The 24,507-nt window shown below is 37.8% G+C and overlaps 1 protein-coding gene across 3 annotated transcripts in view; it reads right to left on the reverse strand.

The window, feature by feature from the left end:
- Nucleotides 1-24,507, reverse strand: part of Taok3 (TAO kinase 3) — a 193,484-nt gene that overhangs the window by 159,935 nt on the left and 9,042 nt on the right. The window contains exon 1 of one of the 3 annotated variants that reach the window (XM_027923220.3): nt 23,145-23,216. The exons of the other annotated variants lie outside the window; for them this stretch is intronic. The gene's annotated coding sequence lies outside the window, so the exon portion shown is untranslated. Of the gene's footprint in view, nt 1-23,144; nt 23,217-24,507 lie in introns of those variants that run through there. 3 annotated transcript variants of the gene reach the window in all.

Below are 24,507 nucleotides of genomic sequence, written 5' to 3' on the forward strand. Positions count from 1 at the left end.
AAATTGAGCTCTACTTCTATAAAACCAAGATAAATACTAAATGAATGGATATTACTAATTTATGGATTACAACAACTGATCATCACAAATTCAACTAAAGCTCCTGCTCTACTCTACACTGCATGTGAAAACTGACCCTGGGGTGGAGGGGCTCGTGTTGGGAAGGACTAGGGAGCACCTTGGACTTACACGAGACACACAATGCTGACGAGGCTACTGTACCTCAACTTGTAGAGAAAGAACTGAGAGGCTGGAGGAACTCCAGATTTGTTATACTAAAAACTGGAGAAATCTTTGGATAAGAAAAATGTGTTTTGTAAACTCACCATTTTCTATGCTATTTGTGGAAAAAAGAAAGAAAGCCAACAAACCCTAACAAACACCCTTCTAAGTTTCATACTTAAAATATCCTTTGTATGTACTTCTTTTAATAAAGTTACTTTGATTAAAAGATACAGAATGATGACCCAGATCCCCCAAAATCCTGAAGCAGCAGATACACTATCAGAACCTCAGTTATTTCAGTATTGTTTAGTGTTAATTAATTAATATTCCTCTTCTTCAAAAATCTATATAGGTTTCTGGTTCCACAACAAGCTGGCTTATATTCCCCATTCCTCCCCTCTAAACATAACAATAACCTGGAAATAATTCAATAGACAATCAGAAGGATTCTGAACTGCAGAAAGAAGAAGTAGCCTGGCCAGGAACCTCAGGATGTAGACACCTTGACTAGTTCCCAGGGGTTTTACTTTATCTCCTTTATATCCCAGACTCAGCATGAGAAAGATCTGCACCCCTGAACCACCAATTGGCACACAAAAAACAGGTTTTAAAAAAAAGTCTGCTCTCTCTCATCAAGGATGCAGAAGGAGAAGCGCAGCAGTGTCTTAGGGAAACCCATATTCCAGGGGCATCGGCAGGAGCTATCTGCTGCAGAAGAGGCAACCCGTGGAACCTGGGCAGATGGACCCCCATTCTTGTCTCCCATCAGGTGATGGCAGGCACGCCCTGCCACACACCCTAGTTATGCCTGGAGGTATAATGTTTCCCAGTCTTCAAACCAGTAACAGGGAACCACCTCAAACTGGTGATTCCTGGCCATCCACTCACTGGCAAAATATAATTCAGACCAGGCATCTCCCAGTCTTTCCCCCTCAGCAGAAGGTGAACCAGGCCCAGGGTTACCTGCTCTCTACCCAGCAGCGAGAGCCACCCAGACCCCTTGGCTACTTGCTCTTCAGCAGCAGTGGCAGATGGTGGTACAGGTAGGTGGTTCCCTTTTCCCTGGCACTATAAGAGCTGGCATGGAAACTCCAGGGGAACCACCATTCACCCTTCTACTATTGACAATGGGAAGCCCAGGAGGACCAGGGAAGTGCCATCTGCCTTTATTGATGGCACCAGCAGGGATCCAGGGGAAGCTCAGGTACAGCCAGAACAACAAAGTAGACTAAAACAGCATTGAGAAGAACACTCAAAAACTAAATTGCCCTTGAACCTACTACCCACGGAGCGGAGGGTCACACATTAAACCTAAAATAGGACAACTAGCTGGCTAAGTAAAAGACAGAAAGAGGATCAATAGTTGAAAAAATAATATCCACAATATTCAGGATGAATACTTTTTAAAAATTTAAAAATCACTTGTCATATCCAGAACTAGGAAAACCACAACTTGAATGTGAAGACATTCAATGAATGCCAACTTACTGAAATGAATCAGATATTGGAGCTGATAAAGAGTTTAAATCAGGGCTGGGGTTGTGGCTCAGCGGTAGACCACTCGCCTAGCATGTGCAAGGCCCTGGATTCGATCCTCAGCACCATATAAAAATAAATAAAGGTACTGTGTCCAACTACAACTAAAAAATAAATATTAAAAAAAAAAAGATTTTAAACCAGGCTACCATAAAAGACAGGAGCTGGCCGAGTGCATAAAAATGCGCCACAAAACAATACGCAGAATGTGAGGAACTCAATTCACAAGTAACATCATAAGGAGAATGAAAATAAAAGAATGGAAAGAAGATCATGCAAACTTGAACTTAAAAAAGCATGAGTAGTTACATAAATATCAGATAGAGTAGGATTCAGGGAAAAGAAAATTACTCAGGACATTAAAGATGTTACCCAGAAGGATCAGTCACTAAGACATAGCAATCTTAAAGATGCATGCATCCAAAAATAGCTTCAAATTCACAAAACAAAAACTGATAGATGTGGGAGGAATGGAGGAACTTTGGAGGGGAGAGAGGGGAAGGGAGGGGACCTGGGGGGTAGAAAAGATGGTAGAATGAGATGGACATCATTACCCTAAGTACATGTATGAAGACACGAATGGTGTAACTCTACTTTGTGTACAACCAGAGACATGAAAAATTGTGCTCCATTTGTGTACTATGAATCAAAATGCATTCTGCTGTCATATACAACAAGTTAGAATAAGTAAATTAATTAATTTAAAAAACTGATAGAGTTAAAAGAATAGAGAAATGCACACTTCTACTTGGGGTATTTAACACCCCACCCTCAGCAACTAATAAAATCACCAGACCAAAACGTTAGCAAAGATAAACTAATTAAACAATACCATCAACCAAGAGGATCTATATGACATTTACAGAACACTCTTTCCAACGATAGCAGAACACAGGCTCTTATCAACTGTCATGGAACATTCACCAAGATAAACCAAACCTCAGGCAGAAAACAACAAACTTCAACAAATGTAAGCCAACTAAAAATCATAAAGAATATGTTTTTAAGTCATAATGAAATCAAACTGGAAATAACAGAAAGACAAGACGGAAATCTACAAATATTTAGAAATCAACACATTTCTAAATAATGCATGAATTAAAAAGTCTCAAAGGAAATTAAAAAAACACGGACCTGAATGAAAATGATTAATGCAGCATATCAAAATTTGTGGAATGCAACTAAAGCTGCACCAAAAGGAAAATGTATAGCCCTAAATAAATACCTTAAGAAAGGTCTCAATAATCTGCTTCCACCTAGAAAACAATGGGAAAAAAGCCAAAGTGAACAGTGGGAAGGACATAATACAACAAAAGCAGAAATGTATAACATTGAAAATAGAAGAAAAAATATAGATAAAAACTGCTCTGTGGGAAAAAAACAATAAAATTGATAAATCTTTTTGACTAAAATAAAAAGACAATATGCATATTGTCCTCAATAAGTTAAAAATAGACTAATCATATGATTTAACAATCCACTTCTGGATTTTTTTTTTAACACAATACCTTTATTTATTTATTTTTATGTAGTGCTGATGATTGAATCCAGCACCTTACACGGGCTAGGTGAGTGCTCTACCACGGAGCCACAACCCCAACCCCTGCTTCTGGATATTTGCCCCAAAGAACTAAAATCAGGATCTTGAAGAGATACTAGCAATTCCACGATTATTGCAGCAACATTCAAAATAGCTAAGATGTGAAAATTCTATGGGTGCCAAAATAGATTAATAGATTTTTTAAAAATTGTATACATGAATACACATGTGAACATGCATGGACACACATGTGCGCACACACATACACACACACTCACACAAAGTGCCCCTGGGTTAAAGGGTTCCATCCTCAGTACTGAAAAAGGAAAAACAGAAAAAGAAAAAAAAAAAAAAAAACAGGAGGCATCCATGAGTATGTGACAAGGTGGGTGAACTTTGAGGACATCACACTAAGTGAAGTAAGCCAGGTACCGAATGTCAAATATTATGCAATTCCCCTTATATGAAGCATCTGAAATGATCAAAAGCAGAGGCAATACAATATTTGAACTTGAAGAAGCAAAGTTTGCCAGGGGTAGGAAGAAATGGAGAGTCAAAAGATCTCACGCTAACAGTTCTTGTCACAGTAAAATAAAGTTACGATAAGATAGAATAAATAAATCACTAATATCAGAAACGAGACAGGAGATATTACGGCTCCTATAGCCATTAAAAGGACAATAAGGGATTACTAGAACAACTAACAAATTTGATAATTTAGTTCTCACATATGACAACTTAGAAACTACTAATGTAAAAAAAAAATCCACCAACACAAAATAGATACTTTGAATAATCCTATAACCATGAAACAAATTACATTTGTAATGAAAAGCCTCCTGAAAGAGAAATCCCAGCCCAACTGTCTTTTCTGGAAAATTTGACCAAATATTCAAAGAATTTATATTAGATTTGCACAATCTTCTTCAGAAAACAGGAGGGAACTCTTTCCAACTCATTTCATGAGGTCAGTATCACCATGAAACCCAAACTAAACAAAGACAGTACAGAGAGAGAGAAAAAAGGAAGAAAGAAAATTACAAACTAATAACCTCTCATGGACTTAGACATAAAAATCCTCAACAAATACTGAGCTGGGGTGGGGGTAGCTCAGTGGTAAAGCACTTGCCTGGCATTGTGAGGCCCTGGGTCTAGTTCCGTACTGCAAAAAAACTAAAAATAAACCCAAAAAAACCCAAACCCAAAAAAACTTCAACAAAATATCAGCAAATTTAATCCAACACTCTATCAAAAGAATTATAGACCATAAAGGAGAGGAATTTATTTAAAGTATGTGAGAGTGGTTCGGTATTTGAAAATCAACTCATGTAATCCACCTCATCCACAGACTAAAGATGAAAACTCATATGATCACTTCAACTGATGCAGAACATCCACACCCAAACCCACACACAAACTCTCAGCAAGTAAAGAACACAAGACAATGACGTCAACTTGATAAAGAACAGCTACAAAAAATGATAACATTGGATTATCATATCAGATTCACAGTATTCCATGGTGAAAATTTGGATGCTTTCCACCTATGAGCAGGAACAAGATAAGGGTGTCTGCTCTTGACACTTGTATTCAACATTGTATTGGAAGTCTGAGCCAGGGCAATTAGGCAAAAAACAAAACAAAACAAAAACCAAATAAATAAAAACTAAAAAGAAAAAAAAGCATGCAGATTTTGAAACAATAAATGAAACTGTCCCTATTTGCATATAACAATTTACTACAAAGAAAATCTCAAAGATGTCTGAAAACACTAGAATTAATAGGTGGGTTGAAGAAGGTCACAGGATATGAGATAAACTCATAAAAAAATCATTTCTATATACTAATAATAAGCATGCAAAAACTGAAAATTTTGGATGATACCATTTATGATCACTCCAAAGAAATTTAAGCACTTAGTTATAAACTTAACAAACATGTACCTAGGGGCTGGGATAGCTCAGCAGTAGAGTCCTTGCCTAGCAGCTAGCTCAAGGCCCTGGGTTCAATCTGTAGCAACACAAGAAAAACCAAAAGCAAAACACATACATAATATGCATGCTGATAATCAGAAAATGTTGACGAAAGAAATAAACCTAAGCAAATGAAGAGACACCACATTCACAGATCAAAAGCCTCAACACAGAAAAGCTGCCAATTTTCCCCAAATTGATCGATTATTTTAAAGCAATTTCAATCCAAATCCTAGTAAAGATGTTTGTATACATAGGCAAGCTTTTTCTAAAATTTAAATGAAAAGACAATAGAACTAGAATAACTGGACAATTCTGAAATGAAGACTAGATATCAGGGATTGTTTGAACCAATTCTAAGGCTTACTATGTAGCATTAGTAATCAAGACAGTATGGTGCTGGTGGAGACAGATACATAGACCAATTGAACAGAATGAGAACTCAGAATCAGATACACACAAATACACCCACTTGATTTTTGACAAAGGAGTCCCTAATGGAGGAAGGACACCTTTTCAACAAATGCTGCTAGCACAATAGGACCTTCATAAGCAAAAAATATAAACCTTGATTGAAACTTCATGTCTATAAAAAATTAACCCCAAATTATTACAGTTAAAATATATGAACATCAATTATAAAGTATTTAGAACAAAAATAGGAAAAAATCTTTGGGATCTAGCAACAGGTAATTCTTAGACTTAACATCAAAACTATGAGCTCATTAAAGAAAAAAACAAAAACGGGTAAATTGTACCAAATAAAAATTTAAAACCCTTGTTCTGCAAAACACCCATGAAACAATGAAAAGACAGCTACAAACAGAGAAAATATTTACAAAAGACATATTTAATCAAGGGTTAGTATGTAGAATAAGAACTCTCAAAACTCAACACTATATAAAAGCAAAAAAAAAAAAAAAATCCAATTAGAAAATCAGAAAAAGATGTATGTAGAAATTTCACTGAAGAGGACATCCGAATGAAAAATAAGCACATGAAAAGATGTTCAACTTCAATAACCATTAGGAAAATAAATTAAGACTACAGTGGACCAGGGTGCAGTGACACGCAGTCACATGGGAGGCTGAGGCAGGAAGATTGTAAGTTGGAGGCCAACCTGGGCAACTTAGTGAGACCCTGTCTCAAAATAAAGAAATGAAAAAGGGAAGGGATGTAGCTCAGTGATAGAGTGCTCTGGGTTCAACCCCCAGGACCACAAAAACAGATAAATTACAATGAGATATTACTGCGTTCCTATCAGCATGGCTAAAATTAAAAAAAAAAAAAAAAAATTAGTGACAACACCATATACCAGTGAGGCCATGAGAAACTAGTTCTTTCTTCCATCTTTTTACATGTGAAATGGTGCAGTATGGCAGTTTTTTATCGAACTTAATATGCAATTTCCACATGATCAAACCATTGCATTCCTAGGCATGTATCCCAGAGAAATGGAAATTTATGCTCCCAGTAAAACTTGCACATAAATGTTCATAGAAGCTTTGTTCTCAATAATCAAAAGGTGGAAACACCCAGATGTCCTTCAGAGGATAAATGAGTAAATAAATTATCATCCATCCATCCTATGAAATGCTACTCAGCAATAAAATGGTATAACTATTGCTACATACAACAACTTGGATAAATCTCTAGAGAATTTTACTGAGTGAAAAAATGTCAGTTCCTAAAGGTTTCACACTATATTTATCCATTTGTATAACATTTTTGAAATGACAAAATTATGAACATAGAAAACTGATCAGTAATTGCCAGGGGGTTAATGACAGATGGTGGGGGATGGGAGATGAGAAGGAAGTAGGTATGTGATAGAACTGCCCTAATCCTGACTGTGGTATAGATGCACATGAGAAAAATTTATAGACCTACACACACACACACACACACACACACACACACACAGACTATAAAACAAGAAACTCAAACAAGACCAGAAAATTGTAGCAATATCAATATCCTGGTTATGATACTGCACTCTGTTATTGTTGGGGAAATCAAGTAATCGGTACATGGGATCTCTCTGTTTTATTTATTAACTGTGTGAATCATCTACAATTATTTCAAACTAAAAAGTTTAATATAAAAAAAAACATGTAGTTCACATATGGCTACATACTTATCATCTCCTTTTTCTGTGTGTGGGTACTGTGGTTTGAACCCAGGGGTGCTCTACTACTGAGATTCATCATCCCCAGGCCTTTTGCCAGTTTTCATTTGGAGAAAGGGTCTGGCTAATTGTTCAGGCTGGCCTTGAACTTGCAACCCTCCTTGCCTCAGTCCCCGTAGCCAGTATTGTGGCATGTGCCACCATGCCCAGCTATCATTCACTCCTTTAACCATTTTTTTCAGTTGCTCTCAGGTGTGAGGCACTGTTTTTTGTATTAGTGGAGTGGTGGGGAGACAGAGGATGGGTACTGATTAGAGATCTTACCTTCACAAATGTCACAATGGTGATTATATAGGTCACATTGTGTTGCCTGTGCTGGCCCCAACTCCTGGGTTCCAGTGGTCTTCCTGCCTTAGCCTCCTGAGTGACTGGAACTGCAGGACACACCTGTTGCACTTTGGCTTGCCTTATTTTTTTTCGGGGAGGGTTGTTGCCATTGTTTATTTAAAATATGTGTCTTTCACTAACAGAGGGCAAAGATGGTGACAATTTTAATTACCACTCTATCTACAGTACCACACAGAGTGCCTGGAACATTCAGTTAACACCTCATAAATGCATGAATGATTGACTGAATCAATCAACAGAAGAGGTGCTAAACAGCCCTAAATAGTTATAATATAATAGAAAAAGTTGTGACTTGATGAAGAATGTCTGTGAAACAGAGGAAGGCACAACTGGCCAGGTCTGGAGAGGCCTCCATGATGGGGTCAGCTGGGTCTTAGAAGATGTGAGACGGAAGAGGAGGAAAACCATTCCAGGCAGAGAGAACAGAGCGCTGGACATAACAGGGGATTAGGAAAAGCACAGCACTCCCTGGGACCAGCCAAGAGCCCGGCGTGCTGGAGCCCACAGCTCTCTACTGAAGTGTTAGAGGATCAATCTAGAAGCCTGACTGTGGATGTGACACTAAGGCAATTTGGACTCACAAGTGAAGCATGAGGCCACACTGGAGTTTCTGAAGCCAGGGAAGGATGATCCCATTTGTCTTTTAGAAAGTGAGCTCTGAAGCCAGTGAATGGCTGCACAGCGGGGAGGAGAGAGGAGCTGAGATACAAAGGCAGAGCCTGGAGGGGCAGGAAAAGTCTGCTTTTCATAACCTTCAACTTAACCAGAAAACTCCATCCCCAAGTGCACTGCATTAGTGGAAGTGAGGTCTTCCTAAGTCCTGGCCCAAAAGGTTTGCAACGTGGTTATCTTTAAGTCTGCGTAATGAATCATATCATAGGGCTGGGAAGTAGAACATTTTATTGAACATTTTAGTTGCTCTTTTTTGCAATCTTCCAATACAAGCATACCGCTTTACAGTTTTTAGTTTCAGATCTTCTTTTCCCAGTTTTAAACAATTTTAAATCTTGAAAAATAAACAGCTCTTCAGAGTTCATGAAATCTGGCAAGGTAGTGGTCAACTTTATTAATATTTTGAGCTTTACAAAAATTATCACTTTCACATACTATTCATGATATTGAGGAATTGCACTTATTTCCCCTAAAAATGTAGTGGCTATTTTAGCAAGAAAAACCATGGAGTTTCAGTAATTAAAATATTGACCTCCAGAGAGAATGAATTGAAAACCTGAACTATAGAGAATAACTAAATATTTTCCGTACATTCTGTATATTTCTATAAATGCAATGGTTATGACAACATGTAGAACCAGTGGAATGGTAACTCTATAATGTAATAGGTTGGCAGTGCTACCCCTCTTCTTCCCCTAAAAAAATAAACTCTAGCAGGTTGGAGTGGGAAGAAGAGCAAAGGAGTTAAATATAATTAATTCTGGGGGCTGGGGCTGTAGCTCAGTGGCAGAGTGCTTGCCTTAGCACATGTGAGGCACTGGGTATGATCGTTGGCACCACATAAAAATAAACAAAATAGCCAGGTGCAGTGGTGCACGCCTGTAATCCCAGCAGCTCTGGAGGCTGAGGAAGGAGAATCGCAAGTTCAAAGCCAGCCTCAGCAAAGGTGACATGCTAAGCAACTCAGTGAGACCCTGTGTCTAAATAAAATACAAAACAGGGCTGGGGATGTGGCTCAGTGGTTGAGTGCCCCTGAGTTTCAAACCCAGTATCCCCACCCAAAAAAAAAATTAAAAATAAACAATTAATTTTGGATTCAATAAAGTGACTCCTTATTCCCCTGGCTTTCTTTTCATACCATGTGACAATATTTTTTCTTGGTACTGGGGACTAAGTCCAGGGCTTCACACATACTAAGCAAGCATTCTACCACTGAGCCACATCCCCAGCCTTTTAAATTTTGAGACAGGGTATTGCTAATTTGTCCAAACTGGCCTTGAACTTGTGATCCTCCAGCCCCAGCCTCCAGAGTAGCTAGGGTTACAGGTGTGCACCACCATACCTGGCTCCACATGACAAATTTCTAACAGCAAAGAGAAATTCAGGAGTACGAAGTACAAAGAGAAAATGATTATGAAAAGAACATATTCTTCTATGCAAAGAAAATCATTTTTGTAGGTATTTTTTTTTGCTTCATTTTACAAGGAACAGAGATATTTAAATAGTTTTTGTAAACCTCACAGATGGATATTAAATGTTATTTTTGAGATCTTTTTACTATGGAAAATGTTAAACATAAGGAAAAGTAAACGGAAAAGCAGGATGGACTGCCTCATGCCCACCTTTACCAGCCATGGCCTCGTGACCCACCCATTTCCCACACCACCCATGTTTTGAAATAAATCCTAAGTATGTTCTTCATCTGTAAATATTCAGCATGTATGTTTAAAAGACACAGACTAGAGCTGGGGGGAGCTTAGTGGTAGAGTGCTTCCTTAGCACCTACAAGGCAACACACACACACACACCACGATTTTTTAAAAACATAAGTACACCATTAATACATCCAAAAATTTACCAAGAATTCTTTAACATCACCAAATACAAAAACCAAAATTTCACATTTTCCAGAATGCCTTATAAATTTTGTTCTATTGTTTCTGTATAAGTCTAAATTATGTCCAAATGTTGCAGCTAGTTAATGTGTCCGACTTTTGTTTTAATAGCAATAATTCAACATATTTGAAAAAGTAAATGTTTTAATGAATTTAAATACTTATATCCAATATAACAGGAGTAAAGAATCAGAGGAAGTCACCCTCGCTGAGCACTGTTGACTTGCTGTGCTATCAAAGTCTGGACACCTGGTCAAATTAAGCACACTTAAGGAAAGTGGGGGTGATTTCATTTTTGTCTTTTTTCAAAACCTTTCCTTTAACACTCATAGTTTATAATACAATTTTTTTTTTGAGGAAGTTTAATAAACCCTGCTAACAAAACCCTTCTATGATCTCTCATTTGTTTGCTTCATATTTTCTCTTTTATTTTGGCCCAATACTTGTTTTTTCATCTGAAATTAGCTCGAGATCACAGGATTTCAGAGTTGGAAGGGATCATGTGGCTTCCTGATCTCAGAAAGTAGGCAGCTTTGATATTAGGGTAATCTAGGTGCTCCCAGTGAGAAGGGCACCACGAGGATACCACCTGCTAATGCTGCAGACCAAGTTCTCGTTGGTTCTCAGACACTCCCTGCAAATATGATCAGGAGCAGTTTTAGTAGTGTAACAGGAAATAACTTTGAATTTGATCGTTTTACAAAGGTTGGTAAAGTTGGTATTTCCTTTGACGTGTTGAAATGACCTTATTTTACAAGTAATAAAGTAGTACATTTAGCTCAAGATTTGAAGTAATAAAGCTGGACACCTATCATGCACAGAAGCATGCCAGAGTCTTTCCTCAGCAAATACTAGAACAAATGGCCTTGTGGGCTATCAACAAGTAAAACATGCAATATAAACTATGTGATGGTACACTGGTATGAGCTATTCTAAACCTTAGTTAGGAATTAATAGGTCTTCTGAAATGTGCATATCAAGTTTAAATAGTAGTTCTTAGGTTTTTTTTTTTTTTTTTTTAATTATTACATAGTGGTTCCTTGCACATCTACTGGTAAATTCTAGGTAGCACTTCACAGTACAGTAAATTCACTAATTAGAAGCAAAAAAAATTGAATGGAAAATCAGGAGTCTGAGCACAATCCACGTATGTGACACTTTACATTAAACCTAAGAATTAGAATGCCCAGTAAAACAATTAAAAAATACTTCTTGAGTATTTCATATATGTAGGAACCTGTATTAGGAACATTTTGCACACTAAAATAACTAGAATGACACCAAATTAAAGCATTAATTAGCTTAAAGGAAATACTTAAAGGTAGCAATTTAGAGAAGGGGATTTCTGAAAAAGTTTTTTAAACTCAGTCCTATAAAAATTTCCTAAAGAGGGGCTGGGGGTGTGGCTCAAGCGGTAGCGCGCTCGCCTGGCATGCGTGTGGCCCAGGTTGGATCCTCAGCACCACATACAAACAAAGATGTTGTGTCCGCCGAAAACTAAAAAATAAATATTAAAAAACTCTCTCACTCTCCTCTCTCTCTAAAAAAAAAAAAAAAAAAAAAAATTCCCTAAAGATCCTAATTGGAACAAGTTATACTTATTCTATGTATGTACAATATTTCAAAATATACTCTACTGTCATGTGAAAAAAATTCCCTAGAATTTATTTGTTCCAAGCTCTACAATATAAACAAAATCCTAAACAACCCAAACAAACACAAACCAGTATAAACCTAACAAATTTAAATACCAACAATGCTCTGATTTCAATCCTGTTCATTTTTATTGCTTAGATTGACTTCACTCATTTTCTCCTAAAACCCCTAATGTATGAATTGTTCTTTATCCTGTGTACTATCTATTTTCCTGATTTACCAAAATACAAAACTTCGAGGGGCTGGGGCTGTAGCTCAGTGGTAGAGCGCTTGTCTAGCATGTGTGAGGCTCTGGGTTAGATCCTCAGCACCACATAAAAATAAATAAATAAAATATATGTATTGTGTCCATCTATGACAAAGGAAAAAAATGTTTTTAAATTCAACCTCTTATTATTTTAAAACAAAGTGAAAGCAGGAGTCATAGTAAACAGAATCCACTAGATTCCAGTGAGGCCATTACAGGGTTGATTTGTTCAGTTATCAAACAAAAATACAGGGGTAAATTGGATACCACATTCTAACACATCTATCCATCTTACCTGGCTCATAAAGGAAATAGTGTTCACATAAATACCTATGCATATTCTGACAGTTTTGGAAATGTCAGCTAAGAAATGCAGTATTGACAGGGTCACTTTATATGTTCAATAACACGAAGGATATGTGCAATTCAAACTTTTTGATCTTAGGATCCTGTTTTTACCATTTGCACATGCCTCTCCCTCAATGTATATTTGAAACAGTGGAATCTCTCAAAGAATCCTCTTAACTGCAAAACAAATCATGGTAAATGAATACTAATTCTGTTAAATGGCTTTAGAAATGATAATATTTTAGTTTTCCATACTTAGTACTATTTATTTCCCTTTTTGTCATGCTTTGTCAAAGTTTGTAGCCTGTTTATATATATGTGTGTGTGTGTGTGTGTGTGTGTGTGTATTTCTTTAGTCCTTTATTAAATCACTCATCGAATGTCTTTAGTGATTTTTCTTTTGTTAATGCCCATCTACCCTTTCACCTTGTCAAGGATAATTAGAACTTTAATCTGCTTTTCCAAGGTGCTGGCTAGTTAAGGATCACTAGGAAATTTCATAAGCTTAGCATATGCAATCACTTAGTCACTAACTAAAACTTAGCAAAAGTTTACTGAGCCATATCTATTTTTCGAAAGCAGCTTCGACTGAATATGAGAATGAAAATCTATATTTGAGGGTCAGATCAGGCTAGAAACGTAAAACTTAAAGTAGATTAGATTAAGGAGGCTGAAATACAGCCCTTAGAATAATGGACAAGAAATATCCATGAACTAAAAGTCTGCAGTTATTGGTTACTTTGGATACGCTAACATTTCTCATCTCTGAGTGACATTCTTAAAGGGCTCCAAATCACGAGATTTGAGTGCAAAATTTGAATACTAACAACAGAAGAATCGGAAGAGGTTGGAATAGGAGAGGAAGGAAGGAAGGAAGGCTGGTGACAGTCTAGGAGAAGTGTAGCTGGAGCTGGTCTGGAGCTGGTCTGGAGCACAAATGAAGATTAAGCAGAGAGCCATGTGCTCAGGGAGATAAGGAGGCATCCCTTCAAGTCCTTGCTACTGGATGGGACTGATAGAAACTGGAATGTGTTTCTGGAGGGTGGAGAAAAAAGGAGATACAGTGAGTGCCTTTGTTACCACACCCAGGGAAATAATGGCATTTACTCGCCCTGGTTTAAAAAAAAAAAAAAAATGTTCCTAGAAACCACATTGTCATGGTCTATCTGCTGTAGAATCTTCTTGTGACTGGAGAGCAACCTAGAGTCTATATTGGAGATAGAGAGAATGACCAAGGAGCTCTTAGAACCCTTTGCAAGAACAGTGACTGTGAAAAAAATCCACAACACTGCAGGCTTGAAATGAATTGGAAGAAGTATCTTTTGAGGTAGAAAGATGAATATTTGTTGAAATGGTGGTACTCTGTTCAAATGAAAGAAAGCAACTTATAAAATAATATATGCAAGAGAACCCATACTAATTACTATTTTTAAAAATACTTGATCTAAAAAAAAAAGTCTGGAAAGTTACATGTCAAGTATATCTGGGAATAGAATATAATTTTTTATGTTTCAATTGCTCACATGTGTTTTCTGTTGATAATTTTGCAAAAAGAATGCATTACTTGTACAGTTGTTTAAAAAAGATATAAGAGGGGCTGAGGCTGTAACTCAGTGGTACAGTGCTTGCCTCACATGTGTGAGGCACTGGGTTCAATCCCAGTACCACATAAAAATAAATAAAGATACTATGTGTTCATCTACAACTAAATTTTTTTAAGTATTTAAAAAAATGTGCGGTGGCACATACCTGTAATTGCAGTGGCTCAGGAGGCTGAGGAAGGAGGATCCCAAGTTCAAAGCCAGCCTCAACAAAAGCAAGGTGCTAAGCAACTCAGTGAGACCTTGTCTCTAAATAAAATACAAAATAGGACTAGGGATGTGGCTCAGTGGTCTAGTGCCCCTGAGTTCAATCCTTGGTACTGCTCCCTCCACACACAAAAAAAGAGCTAGGACTTCCTGTCTTTGGTTGCAGAGAGGAAAAAAAAGAGTTAAGAGGAAGAAGGGAGATCTTTGCTTCCACATCTGCATTTTCGAGGCCTTATTATTGGGAACCCCCAGCTCCAGGACTAATAAAGAACTGATTTTTATCACTTCTGAAGACAGGGAATTTATAATTTCAAAGTGATACATAGTCATCATTACTTCTGCAGATGTCATCACAGTGCCTGCTACACTATAGAACAGATTACTAATAAATTAATATTCTACAGAAAATACAAAATATTATTTGGGGGCATCTTTTAGAAAGAGAAAAGCATTTGTATAAAAATACTTAAACTGATGATTATGAACTAACTTTGAAACAAAATACTGTACTTGATTTCCCACTAATATTAGCCCTCAAAATGCACACCTTGAATAATCACAAGAAACCTGGACTCAATGGGCCTAACTAGTGGTCCATATAATTACACCATGTAACTGCTTTTTTAGGAGCCGGTGCATTTAAAAGAATGAGCAAAGATATGTTCAATCCATCACCAAGAATGAAATATTTATAGAGAATGGGAGGATGGAGATTAATCTTCCTATATATCCTCGAGGTAATACAAGGTATTTTCTAATTCTCACTAGTCTATCTGTAGTACTACTAAAAAGCAATAATACTGCCAAGTGTGGTGGCTCACACGGGTCATCCCGGTGGCTTGGGAGGCTGAGACAGGAGGATCCCAAGTTTGAGGCCAGCCTCTGCAATTTAGCAAGGTCCTAAGCAACTTATTGAGACCCTGTCTCAAAATAAATAATAAAAAAGGGCTGGGGATGTGGCTCAGTGGTTGAGCGCCCCTGGGTTCAATCCTTGGTACCAAAACACAAAACAAAACAAAACTCCAAAAAACCAAGCAGCAGTAATACCGTAAATTCTAAAGCAAGCCTTTCAACATAAGTTTCTTCAACTTTTCTCCATTCACCTTGAAATTCCTGCAATACTTACCTTCATCCCTCCCTCTTCTTTTCAGGTTAACTACCTCAAAAGAACAAGAACAACTGGCCTCTTAATTCTTGATCCCTTGACCTTCTCTTTCCATTGTTTTTCTTAAATCTTTACTTTTCTCCTTATCCATGCTTACTTTCTGGCCTGAGTCTGCTCAAGGTCTGGTCTGCTGAGGGAAGGAGGGGGCAGCCTCCCTCATGGGAAGCAAGCTCCCCAGCTCCAGCCGCCTCATCTCCAAATACAAAGAGGATTCTCCTGGGCTCCTACCTTCTGTAACCTCAAGGCAGCACCTCCTTGCGAGGCTCTTGCTTCTTGCTTTGGTGCTCCTGAGCTCCTTTCCAACCACCTGCTGGCTACTGGTCCTCCTCCTCTCCCCTCTTACGGCAAACGCCCGTGCTGGGCTCAGCTCGCTACGCTTTCTCTGGTTCATCTGATCCACTCCTGCGTTTTTAGCTCCCAAGCTCTTAATGCCCTCGATAAATCTCTCCCAAGCTGCTTTTCTTTTTTCCACTGAGGCTGGCCTAGTTCTGGAAACTCATTACCAGTCCAAGTTCTCGTTCCCAATCTCTTTCTTCCTCTAAGTCAGTCTACAAACGGTCCATGGAGTAGTCTTTCAAAGGCTCTGATGGCATCTGTCTCTTCTATTCAAATATCTTAAATGGCTCCCCACTATCTACCGTTCAAAGTTCAAACTCTTGGTATGTGATTCAAAGGCCTTTGATTTGTCCCTGTCCTTAAGTATTCTGCACTTGTTCACAATGTCTGAACAGGGCTAAAAAATACATTGATTATGTCCCACCCTATCTGCAGAAAAACTGACGGGCATTCGAGACTCATTCAGACTCCATTTCCAAGTGACAGAAGTCATGGCTTCCTTCCTCACACACAGAAAGTCTTTGACAACTTCTTGATGGTGTTGATGTCCCATGCCTTGATTTTAAAGGGCATGCTCACTTCTTAATTTCATTAACTGAATATGACTAACAGTTGGAGTCTTTATTATTTGTTCTCCACAGTGCCTTCAAGGTAGCAGTTAAATTCAGGCTGTTCATCTGGAATGAAGGACTACCTGGCCAGCATCTGAGCATAAGCCTGCCTCTACTTTATTTCTGAGGAAAAGGCCTAGCAAATAAATCAGCTAAATAAACAGTATTCGTGCGTGTGTGTGTTTGTGTGTGTGTGTGTGTGTGTGTGTGTGTGTATGTATGTGAAGAGATATTGAATAAATGACTCAAAAGAAACCATTTAAAGGCATTTTCATTTGAATTATACCCAAGGGAATTAAAACACGTTCACACAAAAACTTGTAAATGGATGTTTACTGCAGCATTATTCATAAATTGCCAAAAAGTGGAAAGAACTCTAACATCCATCAACTGGTGAAGAGATGAACAGAATGTGGTCTGTCCATACAATGGAATATTATTTTGCAGTAAAAAGAGTGAAGTACTGAAGCATGCTACGACATGGATGGATTTTAAAAACACAGAGGAAGCACGGTACAATAGTTAGGAACACAGGTCAGGACTGAGTTCAAGTCTAGATTCTGCTACTGACCTTGAGAAAACACCTAACCTCTCTGAACATCAGGGCACATCCCCTTAGAGTGTGGGTGTGTGTGCAAGCACACCTGTGTCCACACATAGAAGAAGCCATCAATGCCTTCTGAGATATTTTAGCATATAAAGCACAAATTGCAACGCCTGGCATCACTGACTGCTCGATAATCAGCAACTATTATTGTTGTGGTCTAAACTGTGGAGTTAATGGCTGGTCTTATTTTACAAGGTATGTTTAAGGCTAACCAGGAATTTATTAAAAAAGGCATTTTTATATTAGGTTAACTCAATTAAGTGCGCTTTCTGTATGTTTTTCTAGCATCAATCATATGGGTCTTTACAGCATTGCACCAGCCAAATAGTTTGATTTTCTGCTTATTAATTAAGTAAAAGACAGTCTTATTCAGAACTAGTACACAGCCTGACACAAGTAAATGGTCACTATTTACTGAATAAATGTGCAAGAAGCATGGTATTACTGGCTGCATCCAAAACCAAACTTTAATGCAAATCAAAGCATTAACTAGACAGTGTCTCTATGTTCTTATCCATTTTGCACTTTAAGGTTTTTATGTTTATTTGGGTGTCCTAAATGCTCTTTGCAATCAATACAAAGGAATGTATTTCAAAGATAGATGACTAATTGACAACTGAGGCAAAAAACACCCAACTTAAGTAACAAGCATTCCTATGTTTAAGCTATATTTCATCTTCCCTAATAGAGTTTTCTTGCAGATTGGGTGTTTTTTTTTTTTTCCTTTTCTTCTTTATTTTTATTTATTTATTTTTTTTAATTTTTGAAAGCAGTGTTCTTTTGCAATTAATTTCAGTATCCCTTCAAAGACAGAAGTTGGGAGTACAGCTCAGTGGTGGAGCACATGCTTAGCATGTACAAGGCCCAGGCACCATAAAAGAAATAAAGAAAGAAAAAAAAAAACCCATATGTATGTGTATATGTACTTATTTGCATACATACACATAGTTTTTCATAGAGAAAAGCAAACATATCAATCTATAACCAAATACAAAATCATTTTCCTTTATATTAAACTTGGCCCCATTTGGAAAAATATCCGGATCCCTTCAGCATCACCAGGATTACTGACTTGATTTCGGTAGACATGATGGAATAAATCTACTTTGTCTTCTTTCCCTTCAAATGGTAGATACCAATGATAGGAACTGTGAAAGTTATAACTGTAAGATAAGGCCCTATATTCAAAATCTTTACATGAGTGAAGATATAACAGCGAATAATATACGACGCCACACACATTTTTGTTCATTGCTTTGTGCAATTAAAAAATCACCTGAGAGTTTGCAGGGCAGGGGCTGGAGCTCTGTGCTAGAGCACCTGCCTAGCATGTGTGAGGCCCTGGGTTCGATTCTCAGCACTGCATATAAATAAATAAAGATCCATGGACAACCAACAAAATATTTTTTAAAAATTCCCTGGGAGTTTGCAGCAAAAACAGTAAGAGATGAAATAGGGAAGGCTTCAAACAGAAAGTGAACTTGTCACAGGGTCTTGAAGGAAAGGAGCAGGCAGAGGTTCTCCGGAGGAGGGCTTTTTGGATCCAGTAAATAGCAGCACCAAAAGCACAGACTCCAAGTTTGAGAGACTCCATGTTTGAGAGGCTGACTTCAGAGACCAGCAAGGATGGGTCCAAGTATACAGGAAATGAAGCGGGATGAACAGTGTGGGGACAGATTAGGAAGGGTGTTGACAGTAAGACAGAAGGAGGTGGATGTAATGTAGTGGAAAACCGCCAGCCACTGAAGCTCCCTGCACAGGGGAGTGGCCCACTGGAAGGAGGTGTAAAGAAGGATCTTGAGGGAGCTTTAGGACAGGGACCCAAACACACAGGGTATCTAGGTGGCAATGTTGCGAATATAAAGTTAGGGGCTACCAGAAATGGGGAAAAGACAGACTAATTCAGGAGCAGGCCACAGGGCAGAAGGGTTAGGCTACAGATTAACACCCAGAAACTTCAAGCCCTAGAAATATGTTCACAAAGGCTAAACATCTTTCAAGTAGGATAGAGGCAGTTTCAGTGTTTGGTTTATTCAATTTATTGCAGGTGTCCCTCAAATTTTACATCTGCTTTGCTAACATGTTCCATAAAAATTTGCTTATGTAAGAATTAGCTGTATTGTTTTCAATTCATGAATGAAGTTAGCTGACCCATCACAGGACAGTGAATCCCCAGGGATGCAGAGCAGAAACAGAAAAACATTCTTCTTTATGCTCAAATATATATTCTCTGTGGTCTGGTTTCACCAAGGCAAAGAACAAAAACTTGTCTTTTTTAGCTGATCTTAAGACACAGTCCTAACTTTTTCTGATAGTGGTCTGCTCAGAAGAAAATGAATACACAAACATGCACATACCCTAGGAAAAATGAATTTAAAAAGAAAATCAACACTTTGCCACTTCGATTTCCTGAGTTCTATCCAACCGGGAGGAAATTCTCTTAAGTGAAAGAGAAAAATGTTGCTAGAGATAAATATGTTGGACCATGGAACCATTTTGACTAATCATTATTAAATCTACAGCCAATGGCCCCTTTTCTGCCACCCCCTTAGGATGGGCAGCACAAAATATAGAGGAGTGGCTCACTCAGTGGATGTCATTCATGTGGTCCTGCGGTATTTGCTGAATTTTTCTGTCATTATAACACTGATTCTATGGCCTGTGCATGTTTCATGTGTTATTATCTCTCTGCTCATGATCATTTCCTGGTGGAGCCACGGAAGAGGATTGGAATAGCCAAAAAGAACAACAGGGAACATCACCATTATCACTCCTTTGTCACGTGTGACCAACTTTGTGCTTTCCACACATTATTTCATTTAATCATTGCAGCAATTGTGTAAGGTGGACGCTGTGGTTAATGTCCACTTAATAGTTGAAGAAACTGAGGTTTCAAGGACATTAAAGGATCTGTACAAGGTCATAAACTAGCAGATGGCAGACACATTCATCTGTCCTGCTCCTGTAAGTTGTTATGGTGCCAACTCCAAATATAAGTGATCAAAACCAAAAGTAGGAAATATAAGGAAGCTGGGCATGCTGTCACCGTGTAAGGTTAGGGAGGGGCACCAGATCCAAGAGCTGTGTTGTCAGTGACACAAATGGTAGGCTGCCTGGCTCCTTCAGCTGAAAACACTGCACTCTCTTCAGGAAGAGCGGTGGGACCTCACTATGAATTGGGAGTTGTACAGGCCCTTCTTTCAGTGGAACAATTTATATGACGTATACTATTTGATGATATCCACAGAATCTCCATATCCTCAGTTTGGTTATATTAAAAAAAAATACAATGTCAGGTACAGTGGTGCACATCTGTAATCCCTGCAACCTGGGAGGCTGAGGCAGGAGGACAGCCTCATTTAGCGAGGTCCTAAGCAACTCTGTGAGACCTTGCCTCTAAATAAAAAACAAAAAGGGCTAGGAATGTAGCTCCGGGATTAAGTGCCCCTTGGTTCAATCGCTAGTACCAAAAAATAACTAAATAAAAAAATGCTGCTACTTAAATTAGTAGATGAACTAGGCTAGTTGGTGACATGACAATTCTTTTAAAAGTATTTTCTTAGATTATTCAGTGACCTGAGCAACTTGTGTAACTCCTGCCAGTAAACTAACCTTCTAAAGGCACTTCTCAGTACAAAAAATATATTCATAAGACACTTCTAAAAATAACTCTCCACTGTAATTCCCTCCTTATGCATCTGGGCACAGATGTCATATTTCCTCCACAAAGCTTCCTTTTATGTTGCAACAGTAAGAATATCAATTTCTAACTGAACCAGAACAATCTAGAGCTACTTACTCCTTCACAGGAGAGGATCATTTTTTTTTTTTTTTTGAGTATTTTCTGTAATAGTCTGAATGTGATGGGACATCCTTACATCTTAGTTCTGCAACATTCTTAAATAAACAATAAAGCAGTTGTGGTTTTAAATTCTGCCTCCCCTCCCCCTTCTTTTTTCAGCTAACACGTGGCCTTCCACAAAAGGGTCAGTATGATCTTTGCAGACCAGAGATAAGGAATATGACCACGGGAAACTAGAGAACATAAGATTAAGCATATGTCAAGTCACTCAGGAGCGTATGCAACCAGGAAACTGTTAGGACTGGTTAAATAAACATGCACAAATTAATAGGATGCAGTTAGTAACTTCCACTTTTCCCTTGACTGGTGGCATTTTTGGCAGGCAGCCAGATAATCTGCAATAATCTGTCACTGTGAAGCACCACCCACTTCCTCTGCCCCTGCCCCACCCCCACCCAAACTATGACTGGGATCCTCTGGCCTGGGAGTCTAACATTCAGATGACCACAAAAGGCCCCTCTCTCTAGGAAAACTGAAATTGACATAATTTGTACTGTTCAGTCTTTGACAGTCATAAATCTTGAGAGAAAAAGCACATGCTACCTGCTCCACATTTCAAGGATTATTGGAAATGTTAAATTTCCTTTTTTATGTATTAGACAGCTCCTCCCCCTCCCAATGAGTAGCAGCCACTGTAATGATGGCTGAATGAAAAACTCATCCTATGTATAATGTTAAGAGCTAATTTACACATACAGTATGTAAAATATCAGGAGTCTGGACATCAGGGTTACGTTAGCTTACACATTTCATTTAAACTTTGTTCAAAGAGCCTAGCAAAGTTGGTCTCCTCATGGCTATTTTATTTTCATACTTCCCCCCACTTTCCACATGTTTTATTGGTGCATTATAATCATATACAATATTTTATACTTTAGTAACTGACCCTATGTATTAAAATGATAAAAAATTACAAAACAAAGTAAATATGAGTAGATGCTCTGATCTTTTTGTCTGTTTTTGAATGTAATTTGGTATTATAGTCAAGAAATTTCTTTGCTTTCTCTCCTGTTTTCTTTTTTTCTGTGAGAGAATACAAATATTAACTATAATATTTTTAAAGATCTCTAGGATGGATAGTTGGCCATTTTGAGAGGCTTAATTTTGAAATATGTTTTAAAGTAATAATATCATTCATTAGCATAAACTGTATCCATCTAATAAAGATGAACCTTTAACATTTAAAAATTGTTTTGTTTAAAGGAGTCTTCTGCTAAGATTTTGATATTTTATTGGCAACTCAGCATTTACCTTACTTATCCAGGAGAAAGGAAAAATTTTAAAAGCCTGATTTTTAAAAAAAATTGACACTTGTAGAATATCAGGCAACTAATTAAAATAGAGGATATGAATCCAATGCCTTTCAAGACTGATTGTGCCTAATGGGACTTTGGGTTAAGGCCATAAATATTCACATGAAATTCAACAGGGAGTTTACTCCTGTTTATTCACAATGCTTACACACAAACCATATTCACAATAAAACACTGAAAGTAAAAATTCCAACTACGCTTACTCAGAGTCAATCTTCTCAAATGCATGTTCTATTATTTCCAATCCAACACATTAAAAACTGTAAAAATTCTTTATTTAGCCATTGCAATCATTAAGTCTGCCCCAGAGATGGCTTTCTTTAAACAGCTGCCTCTTACAGGAAAAATAAAATTGAACTACACTCAAGTTATGAGAACACCACTAGGCTATTAAGCACCTTCATCCCGAGAAAGGAAGTTATTATAGACACTTAGTTTTTTGTAAGTGAGACTTAAAGTACTTCCTGGTCAGACAGTTAACGCCAACAGCACTTTATGCAGCTTTATATTTCAACATTTTGGAAAGAATTTTCTGAAAACCTTTTCCAGAACTTTCCTCCTAGTCCCTTTAAAAGAGAAAAACTTGCTCAAGGTAAACAAATCACCTGTAAAAATCTATGATATTTTATCAGTGTTTACCGATATGGTAGCATATAAAATCAGAATGGGTTACTGTTATTGATAACAATATCGGTTTAAGTTCCAATTATTTTACATTTATGCACTCTCTGCTCCCCTGCCCAATGTGCTAGAGTAACATTTCACAGGATACAATGTTAGAAAGAAAAAGAACAGAAATGAAAGGACAACTCACCAATTCCTTGGTAGTGAAGAAAAGGCAAATAACCATTCACATCTTAACTTTCAAATCTACAGTTCTCTCTTAAGTTTATATATTTATTATTTATTTAAAAAAAAAAAAAAGCAACTTCCAGAAACCTCCTACAATAAGGATAAAAAGAGCATGAGGGTGCCGCACGTTGCTATCAGCCCTGTGAGCTGAAGCATTTCCTGTCGCACCGCCCATTGGCTGTCACAGGTGCAGTGCCTATGGGCGGAGCCTCTCTAGGCTTCCAAAAGTGATCCGCTAAAGGGGATTTGAAGGTTGACACAACCCATGTTTGGAACATTTGGAGCAGAAAAGACAGAACTACCTTGGAAATGCTGAGAGCTTTGAGCTTCCCAAACTAGGCTGGTTAGGAATTGGTGATTACTCAATTCAAGGGCTGGAGTAAATCCTACTTTAACAGGGTTTCCTAATTTTTTTTTTCTAGGTGCACTATTATCAAGAATGTATGTGACTTCAGATACTTATTTCCTTCTTTGCCCAAAGCGCAGTTCTAGACACTAGAAAATGATAATGAACAAAACTGAGTCTTGGTGGTGGTCATTCATGTAGTGGGTGGTTGAGGACTTTGTATATAATGAGAACACTTTCATAAAAGCAGAGACTAAAGAAATTTGGATGGAAATTTGGAAAGTCAATGGTAATTAGCACTTACTACTAAAAAGCATTGAAATGAACGCTGCCGCTTTAAGCCAAAAAGAACTTTTCCAGAACCTAGTACATAAAAATAAGAATTTGTACGTTTTCAATGTTTCAAAAAAAGCATGTTGGAGGCAATGGCATATGCTCCAGCAGAGAAAGGGAAAAACTTCTCACCATGAGTCACCAGTGACTAAGTTCTTTTAATTCAGGCTTAAAACACATTTCAAACCCAATTACTAGTACATGCAGAAAACTGATAACAACCCTAAATTAACATCAGAAGCTTGATTTGACCAATTTTCAGGGTCAAAATCAGCATCTAAGAAAAACAAGTGAAATGTTTAAAGGGATAATGCTCCTGTACCGAATCTTATTATTATTTTGGTCTTATGAGTCTTTAATGCCTAAGGCCATGTCAGCAAGCTTCCATTAGACTTTGTTCCAAAGAATAGTTTTCTTAGGTTTTTAGCTAGACTGAGACACAATCATCTTCAACGTATGGTATGATGGTAGCAATGACTTTTTATTTGCATTCAATTAAATAATAATATAGCAAATTCAAGTCTGCTCAAGGAAAATGAATGTAGTCTGGGTGTGGTGGCTATATAATCCCAGCTTTTTGGAATACTGAGGCTGGAGACCCACACATTCAAAGCCAGCCTGGGCCATTTTGCAAGACCCTGTCTCA

Source organism: Marmota flaviventris, chromosome 1, assembly GCF_047511675.1.
Source record: "Marmota flaviventris isolate mMarFla1 chromosome 1, mMarFla1.hap1, whole genome shotgun sequence".
Classification (NCBI taxonomy): Eukaryota; Metazoa; Chordata; class Mammalia; order Rodentia; family Sciuridae; genus Marmota; species Marmota flaviventris.